A 12,670-nucleotide genomic window follows, 5' to 3' on the forward strand; every position below is an offset into this window, starting at 1 on the left:
ACGATTTCTTCCCCGAAGGGCTGTCGGGCATTGGAACAGGCTGCCCAGGGCAGTGCTGGAGCCACCATCCCTGGAGGGGTTGGACAGACGGACATGAGGTTCTCAGGGGCATGGGGCAGTGCCAGGGGTGGGGAATGCTTGGACTCCATGATCTTGAGGGTCTTTTCCGATAAAACCATTCAGTGATGGCACAGCCCATGGGCAGGTGTTGGGCTTTGGGCCGGGGGCTTGTTCTGCTCTACCTGGAGGCTCTGCAGGAGCAGGACCACAGCCTGGCCCCCAACCCCACCTTGGTGGAGACCCCCAGGTCCTCCAGCCGGTCACAGCTCCGGACGAGCCGGGTGCGGTGGGAGGATGGTCCCATCACGTTTGTCATTTCTTGTGGGAACCCTGATGGGAAGGATTTGTGCTTGTGGGAAGTGACCACTCACAGGGTCACCTCCTCCTCCTGCACGGGAAGAACTGAGGCAGAGAGCTCTTAATCGACAAAGCCAACGTCATGAGCAAAGTCATATGCAGAGCCAAGAACAGCATTTACTACCATTTAATTCCTGCCTCTGCGTTTTTCATGTCCCAAATCCACAACCGTCTTGGTTTCCCTTCAGGTTTTTTGACTTGCACTGCGTCACTTTGTGCTGGAATTCCTGCTTTTTTTCCAAGAAACAAGTTTTTTACAGACCCCACCAGCCAAACCAACATCTCCATCCCACCCGCAGCGTGAGAACTTGTGTCCTCGTGGAGGAAACCTGCCTTGCTTGAGCAGAGTTTAGCAACTGGGTTTGCAGCCTCTAATCTGTTTCTGTGTGCACAAAGTCTGGCTTAAGTAGGGAAGTAAAACCTCTGTGGAGCAAGCACAGGGCTGAGGGTGTGGGTGATGCTTGGGGTCAGTGTCGGGGGGTCCAGCAAGTGTCAGTGTCTTTGTAACTAAAGTGCAATGGTGCAAGAACTTGGTGGCCCCTCCTCGCAGGTGTTTAGGTCTTGCTGCAGGTGAGGTTTGCTCTATGGGTTGTTGGGCATTGGAACAGGCTGCCCAGGGCAGTGGTGGAGTCACCATCCCTGGAGGGGTTGAACAGACGGAGATGAGGCTCTCAGGGACATGGGGCAATGCCAGGGCTGGGGGAACGGTTGGACTTGATGATTTTGAGGGTCTCTTCCAACCAAATGATTCTATGTGCCTGCCGCCTCCACGCCAGGGATGCTGTGGTCCCCAGCGGGATGCAGAGGTGACGTGCTGCAGGCTGGGGCGCGAGGAGGAGCGTGCGAGTGGTGGGGGATGGAGGGGGCTGCTGCTTGTGTGAATGTGCCCCCGCTCATTGTTCTGCGGCTTTATTCTCCGGGCCTCGATGGGACTGATTTAGAAATCCTAATCAGGGAGCAGTCTCCGTGCCTCCCGAGTGTGACACAACTCGAGCTGCTCCGGGGTGCCTTTGTTCCCTAATGACAGCTGACTTCATGCAGCAGTGGGAACAGTTTGAGCATAACTCTGCACTGCCGGGCTGGCAGCTGCGGCATTAACTCTTTCTTGCCCACCTGCACGGCACTGCAGGACGGGGACGGGGGGTCCTGGGAGGATGCGCAGCCAAAATGAACGTAACCCGTGCAAGGATGCTCGGCTTCATCTCTGGCATCTCTCCTGAGAGTGACTGCGGCGAAGGGGGACTGGAGAGGATAAAGCTGCAGGTGGGGTGGAAGAACCAAGGTCATTTTCCAGGGGTTGTTGCTGCTGCGTGGCTATTTGGAGTGTCTGCTGCAGATATTAATTGGGAAACAACTCAAACCCAAGCCAGGGTACCGTTTGCCGCTGCCTTAGAGGCTGAATTTCAGAAACTGCGCATCCAGTTCTGTTAATGCATTGAGTGTTGCAGAATGTCTGCAGCCCCGGGTGACCGTGAAGCTCTTCCACGCTGGCTGCGGGGCATTTACATCACTCGCATTGAAAGTAAAAGGCATTGAGTCACTCCAAGATGTTCCCGGAAGAGATTTCTGGCTCTGCCAGCAAAGGGCTCGCGAGCAAGCATCATTCTCCCTCTCTTGGCCTTGGTTTCTTCCCTGGCGAAGTGGGGCTCGTGATACAATGTCCAGCACAGAGCTGTGTTATTTAGCATTGGAAATGTCCTTGGTGATGCTTGTTGGGCCAGTGCTAGCAACAGCTAAACCCTTTCCCCCCCGCCTGTCTGTTTGTTGTCAAACCACTGCTCGGACTTGGGAAAATACTTCTGGAAAATGACCTTTATTAAAGGGGGACAACCCGGGAGGGGCAGAGCTGCTGGGTGGCAGTCGGGGCTGGGTGAGCCCAGGGCGGCTCTGCCCTCATCAGCAGGTGCAATTAGCAGATGGGTCCGGACTGGTTTCCCAGCACCTGTGTCCCCTCCGCTGTCCCCGAATCGCGGCTGCCCATGCTTGGCCAGGGTCTCCCTGGCAACGGGGCCACGGGATGCTGTGCAGTCCATTTGTCACCAATTGTCACTGTTTTGTTCTGCCTTGTATGCGCGCTCGATTGTGTCACGGGGGAGGTGAGGAGGAGCAATCAGGCCTTGTCTAATGGGCTGTGGGCTCCCGCTGCGGGGAAAAGCCGAGGCCCTGCTGGTCGAGGGAAGGGAAGGGGACAGGGAGAGGCGGACGCTGCTGGGAGCATCCCGGGTACCACCGGGATGGCTGCGGGGCAGGCAAAGATCCCTGGATCGAGTGGGTGAGAATTTAGGTGAAGGATAAATTTGTCTTTTTGCTGTGTGGCTGTATCCCTGCAAAGGGGGTGTCAGCCCCCCTTCTCCTTATAGTGCTGGCAGGGCAGCCCAATGCCCCCCGTCACCTGCCATGGGGACGTTCACCCCCTGCCACACTTGTGTGTGGTTTTGGGATGGGGTTTGCTCTCCCTGGGCCTCTCCTCATCCGAAAGGAGTTGGGTTTCTTCTGGGACAAGCCCACCCAAGGGTACCCCAACCAGTGAGGCTTGGGAGCTGCAGTGCCCGGGGGGTCTGGCTTCCCAGGTGAGGCTCTGGTATGATTCGGATGGATTAACATCTCGTTCAGACCCAGCTTTTGAGCAACTCTTATTTCCCACAAGTGCGTTGCTGAAAGGGGTTTGATGTATTACGGATTTTGGTACACCTCTGTTAGCATATGTCAGTTTTTGGCTGAAGAAGTGACCTCATACTAAACTATATACGTTTATTTTTTTTCTCTGCCCTGTCATCCCCAGCTTACTCAAAGTGACATGATTCATCTCTCCCTACTTGGCTCCATCAGCCCCATTTTTATTTTTTTTTCTTTTTAGTCTTCCAACTTGAAGAGCCACCAGGACAAGCCCAAAGCAGAGCCACAGCCAACCCCAAGCCTCAGCACCCACACTCAGGTTTTTCTCTAACCCCTTAATTCAGACCAGACTGACCAGAACATTTATGGGAATTCAGAGAAGCTGTTCAGCACAGCCATGAGCAGGCTGGAAAAACTTGAGTAGTTAACCCCAAACCAGGCGAGCTGAGGCAGTTCCAGTTTGGCTTCCAGGCCTGGAGCTCGGAGTGAAATACCGCAGAGGGAAGGGAAGAGGGGGTGTCCTTGGCAAAGCATCAGTGAGGCGGCTGCAACTGCTGAGCTTTTCCAGCCCGTGGTGCTTGGCTGGTTTCTCTCCTTGCTCCCTGGTGTCCATCGGTCCACGTCTCCAAACCACCGTGTGGTTCAGCTCACTTGGCTACACGAGTCAGGGGAGACTTGGGGATGGCTGTACGGTGGTACCATGGATCCCTGCGCTGCTTTTGGGTGGTTTTTGGGGGGTTTTGTGCCAGTCGCCCACCCAGCCTTTGCCATCGCTGAGCCTGGCAGGAAGCTGCTGCTTGAACAGCCCTTTGTGGTGGTTGGGTACGGCTGAGATGCGGCCAGGAGAGCGGGTTCTGGCCGGGAAAATTGGTGCCAGTGCTGCTGACAGAGGAGAGGATACGCAGGGAAGGGTTAGGAGGCTAAGGTGAGGTTGGCTGAAGGGTCAGGGGGAGGCTTGTGAGATTTTTAGGGATCCCCCTGACCTCCCCGTCCACCACCACAGCGGTGCGGTGAGAGCACCACGGGGCAGCCCCTCATCGCAGAGCTGCTGCGGTCCCTGTGCTGGCAACGGGCACAAAGGTCCAGGAGCCTCTGCAGAAAACCAGTATTTTCTCTTTTATGTTGTAACTGCACAAAGCAGCAGAACAAGTCAGGGAAGGATGTCCAAGCAGGGAGCATTAGAGTCCCAAGCAACTGTATTTCTTTAGTCCTGGGCTTCTCCCTGAAGGAACTGGGGTGGGATTGCTCCCCAGGAAGAGGTTTTTGGGAGGTTGACGCTTGCCTGGGAGGGGTTTTATCAGCCTGCTTTGCAGTGACAGTCCCCACATCCATCTGTCTTGCCAATGCACCCACCCTCACCCCATCCCCACACCCTGAAATTCACCCCCGCACGGCAGAGCTTTTCCTTCAGAGCACAAACCACGGACCCTGGTGCATGCGCCGTCTCCAGGGAGTTGTTTTTAGCATTTATTTCTCGCAGGGGAGGGCACGGGGAGCTGCTCCTTTCCTGCACCCAGCTGTGGTGGAAGGGGAAAGAGCACGTAACCCTCTGCCCCAGGGGAGGTTTATCTCCCTTTTGCTCTGGGGTGAGCAAGGTGTGGGGCAGGAGAAAACCAGGCTCCATCTCTCCTCCCTATCTAAACCATCGCTGAATGGGAACAGCTCTGCAAGCGGAAAGTCGAGCTGAGAGGTGTGACTTGTCAGTAAGTGCATCGGTGTCTCCAGGGTGTCTGGAAGGTCCCCAGATCTGAGTTACAGCACGGGTGTTGTATTAATTGCGTACTTTGGGGTGTCCTCTGGTTGCTCGGGATGGAAGGACCCTCTCCTCCCCGCTGCTTTGTCCTCTGGCATATTGCAAATGTGACTTGGGGCCTTTTTCTTTAACGTTTTGGACAGTTTGGGGAAAGTGGAGTTTGGCTGTGGTCAGGTTCAACAGGGAGAAAACAGGATTCATGTGGGCTTTTAAAATTTATTATTTTAACAAAGGGAACAATGCTGATGGTGAGCCATGCCAGCCTGGCAACCCAGGCTGAAATTTCTAGCAGGCGGGTCTTCTTTTTCAGCCCTTTTTTCTCCCAGGTGCAGAACTGGGACACTTGCTGCTCCCTTCCCCGCGGTACCTGGCTCCCCGCTGCTTTCCAGGATCCCCAAAAGCCCCGGGTGATGCCTGTCCCACGGCCGGCATGGCTCTCCATCCCTCTGGGCTCGCTGTTTCTGCCAAAGATGGCTGTTTGTCAAATTCCTCCTCCGAGCACGGGCGGGTCCGTTCTCACAATACCTCGTCTGCGAGAGGAAGCGTCGGAGATGATGCAAATGGTTTTTTGTCGAAATATTTTTGGAGGGAATAAAAATAGCTCTTAGACTCAAATCTATATCTCTTCCCAGGAAGGGAGGGCTTGTCATGACTGTTTTCTGCAGGTGCTGTCAGAGCAGGGCTGGAACCTGGAAATGCTCGGTTCTGCCTTGCTTTTCGGATGAAAATCAGTTGGTTTCCCACAATGGCAGAAAAAGTGTAGCCAGCTCACAGAAAAGATTCTCGGCATGGGCTGATTCAGGGGAGGCTGAAGCTCTGTGTGACCATAGTCCCAGCTCTACAACATCCTGAGATGGGGTCTGGTGGAGACAAACAGGCTGCGATGTCTGTTTGGGGGAGCTGGACAAGTGGCTTGGCCAGAGGTCTGAGAATCACTTTTATGCCACAAGTGTATTACCCTGAAATATATTGACCTTTGGGACAGAACGCAGATGTTTTCTGCCCATTACGGAGCACGAAGTGAAGGAGGAGGTAATATTAGGGTTTGGGGAGCTCACAACAGATCGATGCTTCACAAGAACCAATATTTCCCTCGATGCCATGAGGGTTTGCAGCTGGGGCGGAGGGAGGTTTGAGGCTGGAGGAGATGGATTTGCATTTCCAGCTGTGGGTTTTATGTGCAAGTGGGAACCCGGCTCTGGAGCACACGGGTGCTGCCGGGAGAGCCCGGGTCTGTGCACGGGAATGATGGCAAAAGGGGGTCCCAAGGAACGGGGGTCCTGCAGGACGGGGGCTGCCAGCTTTGTGCAGCTGCTCTCCGGAGCGCCGGCTCCAGGGATCTGTGTTTGCTTTGGCCATGCAATTTGCGCAGGAACGGTAGTAACGCCGTGCTCCGGGAGGAAGGAGGGGAGAGAGAGGAGGAGAGGTCCTGCCTCTTTCCAAACACCATAAAGCACGTCAGCCACGTGGAGCCGGAGCTTTTGGGCCGCCCTCCCGCAGGGACGCAGCTCGGGATGTGGACCTTGTGGACCATCCTTGAGCAAAAGGCTTGCACCTTATTTTAATCGACCTGGTTGGATTTTTTTCAGCTTAATTATTTCTTTCCTAAAACCTAATTTTTTGTGTGTGTGTGTGGAGAAAAGTTTGGATTTAAATTTTCTGATTTTTCTGCTGTGAAAATGGTTTGTCCTCCATCCTTCCCTCTTCCTTGTGGTTTCCCTTTTACTTCTTCATTCCTTTTCCCTTCTGTCATCTCAGTAAAGGGGAAAAATAATCCCAAGAACTGAAAAGCAAAAACCAAGAAGCTAGAGAGGTTTGAAATTTATGTGGTTTCTTATCGAAGATGAGAAATATTCCTTCATTTGAAGATCTGGCAGAGTTTGATTCCTGTGCAGAACAACCCCGACCTGTTGCTGCTCCTGGTTTTGCTCAACAGTCCGGTGGACCTGGCAAAGTGGGTGCAGCTGGGCTGAAGCAACCCCAGCCTGGGTTAAGCCCGGTTCTGGGAGTCTGCACATCGCAAAAGTATTAAAACTGGTAATTGAACCCAGTTTGTTGTCTTGATTTCCAACCTCCTGACTCCTCCGTGGCATCATTCTTCCCTTGGAGACTCCTTGGGCTGGGCTTAGCTGGTTGCTGACCCCTCCAGCCACTTTCCTTGTTCGGTGCCAGTCTCCAGGAGCAAGAAAGGAGGGAAACCGTAAATGAAATAGGGAAAGCTTTTACTCCTCGTTTTTCAATGGTATTTTTATGTCTGGTGCCCTGTAGGAGCAAAGAAAATGGTGGCCCATCTGTTTCTAGCACCATTAAAGGCATTTGACTGCATGTGGCCCTCAAAAATAAAATAAAAATAGGACCCTTTGGTCTAAAAATGTCAAACGCTCTTTCATCTTAGATGACCCCCAACCGAGACCATATCCTCCCAAAGCTGAGAAGCAGGAGTGGGTTCCCACCGGTCTTCATCCCAGCAAAGGCATCTGCCCCCTTCCCCTCCCCGCTCTGGTTTTTTTTTGCAAGAGAAGGAAGTTGAGCACTTGGGGTTCACGCTGGTGGTGACCTCTGAGGGCCTGGGCCTCTTCTCCAGCTTCTTCCCTACTCAGCAGACTTCTTCAGGACTCGGGAGCGAAGAGGTTAAAGCCTCTTTAACAAGCATTCGGAGGAGGGAAGAGCGTTTGACGTGTTTGAGGACCAGACTAGGAGAGGGCTGTGCCAGCAGGACGGGATTAATGGCTGGGAAGAAGGGATCGCTACAACCTGGGGCTGCTTTCTCCTCACCCCTGTCTTTCTCGCCACTCAGATCCGTAGTCTGCAATGGGAGCCCGCGTGGACTGAGGGAGACTCGGCTCCCCAGGATGTGCTGTAAGAAATCAGGATGGTGTTACCGCGGCTAATTCGGCAACGGTGCACCCACGTGAAGGAAGCTCGGGTGTAACTTCAGGCTTTGGAAACTCTTGCTAATTAAAAGAACATTTTAAAGGTTGCTCGAGATACCTGCATAAATACACAGCCTTTTTTGAGATGAAAGCTCTTTTTATGTATCAGACTTGGGGACGGTGTAAGCCCTGCTGTGTTGGAAAAGGGGAGAAAAGGACTTTAATGTTAGAGAAAAAGGCTCATTATTGCCTTCATAAAATCTTTGAAGTTTTTCTGTATAATTTTTGCCATCCACTGGGGGTTAATGTTGACAGGAGGTACTTTGGCTCGGGCTGTTTCCAAGGCGTGCGGAGGAGCTGGATCGCTGCGGGGGGCGGGTGCCGCGGTGACGGCTTTTGGGACAGAACCGGGGCCAGGTGTGCCAACCTGCCCCGGTCCGAGGGACGAGCCGGGGCTGCAGGTGACGACTTGGGGACAGGGTGGGGCAGCTCCAGCTTCTCTGGGCAGAGGACCTGGGGAGGAAGGTGTCAGAGGTGACTCTGTCAGTGGAAACCCTTGAGAGAAGATTTTTCGAGTGTCTTTGTGTCTCATCTGCAGAGGATTCGGGTCTCTTCCCTGAAGCCAGGTCAGAACCATTTGGCAGCTCGCTGTATTAATTCTGGAGGTATTCAGACCGTTATTTGGGGTTACCAGCTAAGGTGACAACCATGACATTACCAGGACATGATGCTCTTGCAGAAGAGTGGGGATGGTTGTTGTGTCGCCCCCGTCAAAAAGTGCAAACCCAGAGACCTGTTTCTGATGCTTTTCCTATCCAAAAAGGTGCAGATGTGTTGGGTGAAATGGCTCCTGGCCCAGCGTTGGCTTGGTGGGACGCGGAGACCCTCGGAAGGCAGCTGTGTAGGTAGCTGTGTTTCTCCAACCTAATTTTTAAGTAGGAAGAGCAAGTCAACTGCTTCAGGTATAACAAAAATTGTTATAATTAAGTTATTCTCCCCAATATTTGCAGCAGAACACTTTGAGGGCTTGTGAAGTTCGGAGGAGCTTTGCCTGCCCCTTCATCCAGCTTGTGTGTGCGCTCCCCTGCTCCTGGGTCCCGTCCAGCTCTCAAACCAGCTCTTGGACCGCGGGGCCGGTTCCAGCTGAGGACTCGTGCAGGGTGCACGTGTGGCCCGTGTGCCGGGGCTGCCGTTCTGTTGGGCTCCTTACCTCATGCCTTGGTTTGGCCCCGGTGCACGGCTGGGCGGGTGGGTCCGGGAAGCGTGGCCGCAGCCGGGGAGGCACCGGGAGCCGCTCCCCCGGGATGCTCCGGCTGATTGGAAACAGCCCTTTGAGCCGGGGAAGCGCGTTCTCCTGCTTTGAGCATTCAGACTTGGAGATTTAGGTCCAGCTGAGCCACGGCCACCCATTATGGCACCGGGGGGCTCGTTTGGCTGCTCTGTGCTGCACCTCCCAGCCTGAGGAGGACAGTCCTTCCTCCTCCTCCTCCTCCTCCCTGTGCTCCCGCGGGGCTGGGCGGCTCCTGTCCCTCCATGTGGGGCTGGTATGTCCAGGGCTTGATCTTGGTAAAATCCCTTGGTGCTATTGGCGGTGTATAAATAAGTGGAAAAACCACTTGTTCTCCCTGGAGATGTGCTTCGGGTAGGTTTGTTGGTTTTTTGGGTTTTTTTTTTTTTTTTGGCTAACCAGGCCTACACAACAGCTGTTGAGCAATCGTTCGTCCTCTAAAAACAAATAAGGAGCAAGTCTGGTGGCCAAATGTTGCAGGCGCGTTGTAATGACTGTTGGCAAATTGTGTTTACAGCCTGGGGCTGCTGAACAAAACAGCTGCTGGGTTTGATTCTCCTTCTTCTGTGTCACATTAGTTGGTGCTGAACGGGGAGAGGGGGCTATTGCGGAGCAGGATGACGCTTGTGGTACAAAGACATCGTGTTGGCCACCATGTTCTTTAATGCTAAAGGTTCAAGTTTTGTATCCCGTGAGTGGAGGCTGCTTTGCTCCCACCCCATCTTCATGCAGCTTAATGGCTCCTGGGGTTTCTGCATCTGGCGAGTGGCAGCGAAGTGTCTGTGTCCTGTCCCAGTCCCCGTGCTGGAGGTGACACAGGGACAGCTGCACCGTGTCACGTCTCCTCCTCCTCACCTGCCTGAGCATCGCTCTGAGCTTCAGCTCTCTGCTTACATGAAGTGCTTCCCAGGGTAGCCAGTTTGAGTGTTGCTCACTGCTGCTACGAAACAATCCTCTATTTGCTGGTTCACTCCAAAATAAAAATAAAATCCCCACCAAAGTTTGAAAATGAGCCTGGGTCTCATGAGAATTCTTGGTGTAACACCTGACATCTGGGTTGAGATGGAAAGTCTTTCCCAAGATAACTCTGCTACATGTGGTTATGAAAATGTCCTTAGCCATTTTCCCCTGGTTATTTTCATTCTTGTTATTATTTACTGGCATTTTTTCAGCTGGGATAATGGAGAAAAGCTGGTTTCACTGTTGTAATTTGTAGCCCACTGTGCTGTTTTGGTCCAGCCTGCTAACAAGATGCTTCGTGGCTTTGCAGATCTGCAGGAGATACAGGATTGGTAGTGAAAACAGTTTCTGCTAGTTAGATCTGCTGGAAGCCCTTCTCAGTTGTGAAAACTACTTGATTACAGTGTTTACAAACATTTTTACTATTCAGTAAAAAAAAAAAAAAAAAAGGAGGAAAATAAATGCAAAAAAATCCATCTTTCAGTCCCCTTCCCTGGCTGGGGTGCATCCCTTAAGCTCTCCAAGTGCGTTCTCCGCCTGTCGGATTTGTTCCACACCCTTTATCCATTTTGCTTATTTAGACTGGAAAATAGTTAAAAACTGAATGTTGCTTCCCAGATCCCAGTTTTCAGCTTGTCCGTGCTGGGTGTGCTGCTCGTGCAAAATGCCATCAGTAGCAAAGCAAATGATTTCGTGCACCGAAGAGGAGCTTGGAGAGGTCCTTGCGGGCTGGTCTTTCTCCAGGAACGAGCAGTGTTCCGAGGTCTCCTGGTGGATGTTCCTCTCGGGGGTTGCAGCTAATTTCCCTCATAATAATGCTTTGCATGAGCCTCCCACGTGATGCTAATTAGCGCCAAGCCTGTCTCGGTACAAGCAGCATTATAGGTAATGATGATTGCAGCCGCTCAATCTCTCGGTGTAATTATTCAGCTCCCAGCAGCGATTTATTTTGGAGCGATCCACAGCCGGGACCTTGTGCAGGAGCAAGTTATGGAATCATGGAGTCATTTTGGTTGGAAGAGACACTCAAGATCAAGTTGTGAGAGGGGAGCGATTGTACAAGCGTGGGCTGATGCTGGGCGTTTGACTCGTGTGGTGGCTGGTCACCTCCAGAGGTGAGGTGGGAATGACTCCAGGTCACCCACCAATAAAGGGGGACACGGCATCACTGTGGTACCCAGCGCCAGGGGCTTGCTGGAGGAGGAGGTGGTGGCTCTTGGCTCCCAACCTGAGCGCTGGGTACCTGCAACGGGACATCCATTGCTCGGAGGTGTTGGCCTGAGCTTGGATCCTTTGAGTCTCGTGGCCCGTGTTCAATCCGGTGATGCAGACGCGTGTTTGCCCATCTCCGTCTCCAAACACTTCTCTTACGCAAGGCGGGTTCTCCGCGTTTCCGCCCTGGGCAGGAGCAGCTCTGCCAAGCCTGACCTAACTAACCCAGGTCCTGGAGACTGGGAGGTTGGAGCTGAAACATTGCGTTGCTGCAGCCAGGGACAGTATCACGGTGGCATTTGTTTAGGCTTTTGCTACTAATCTTAATACTGAGGTTTGGTTTTTTCCTCTTCAAATTATTCCTTTGACTGTTGCTTGGTTTCTTGCAAACGATGACGTTAGAAGCCCCAAATTGTCCTGTTTTTGGTTGTCCAATTTCCAGCAAGCCTTCAGCATGCTGTGATGAGAACACCCTTAGTCAGGTGCCCATCATTTCTAGGCCAGCACAATTTTTTTTAAGCTCAACGTGAGGCTTGCATAAGGCTCTTAAAATTAGTGTTGCCTTTCAAGCCAAAGGGCCGGAATAAGGTTTACAAGCCATAAAAGCCTCTTATCAAAGTTGATTTCCTCCAACGCACCTTTCATCTTTTATAGTATTTACTTTTCAAATCCTTGAACTTAAAAGGATTAAACAGGTTAAAAGAAAAAAGGAGGGGGGAGAGAAAACAAATAAGAAGGAAGATGGATTGAGTATGGATTATGAGAGGCCCATATAAAATATGAATTAGGAGAAAGTCTAAACAAAGAGTTGTCATTTTCTGAACTGCTGAAAGTTAAAGTGTGCTGGAGGTTTAACTGTAGGGAATATTTAATTTCTTTGGGTTATTTTTTTCACTTAACCAAAATTAGTGGAGAGCAGCTGACTGGGAGGATGTGGGGAATTTGTGGCGTTCTGCTCTGTCCTCCAGCCTCTTTCTGTGCTGCGCTGGGATGACCGTGTGTGATCTACCCCAGTGAGCTCATGTCCTGCTGCACAGAAACCTCGCAGGAAGAAAATCCGAAGATTTTGCTGGCAAACTGCTGCTAAAATAGCACAAGTTGTGGAAGGGATCAGCGATCTCTTCTCCCGTCAGGGAGCTGGGAAAGCGTCCGGCTGAACTGGAGACATTTCCAGGACAATTCCCCGGCCCCCATCTCCCCTGGGGAACCGGGACGTCTGGGCAGCAAACCTGGCTCTGCTCCGTGGCTTTGCTGCCGGCTTGTCTTTAGTCTCCATCCCCAGAGAGGTGTGTGACCCCGGTCCCCAGCGTGGCCTTGTCCCCTCCGTTGTCACTCCGTGCCCCTTCCCCAGCTGTCGGCAATGCCCCCATGCCGGGCTGCCGCGCTGGCTGAATTCACACCTAGAAAACGCTCCGAGGTTTGCACCCGGACACCGTGCCCCTCTGCGCCACCGTTCTTTCCGTGGCTTCGCAGAAGGATCTTGTCAACCAAACCCCCCAGACCCAGAGGGGCAGCGCTGCTGGCAGCTCCTCTTGGCGTGCCCCCCATCCC

This window comes from Caloenas nicobarica, chromosome 18, assembly GCF_036013445.1.
Source record: "Caloenas nicobarica isolate bCalNic1 chromosome 18, bCalNic1.hap1, whole genome shotgun sequence".
NCBI classification, from domain to species: Eukaryota; Metazoa; Chordata; class Aves; order Columbiformes; family Columbidae; genus Caloenas; species Caloenas nicobarica.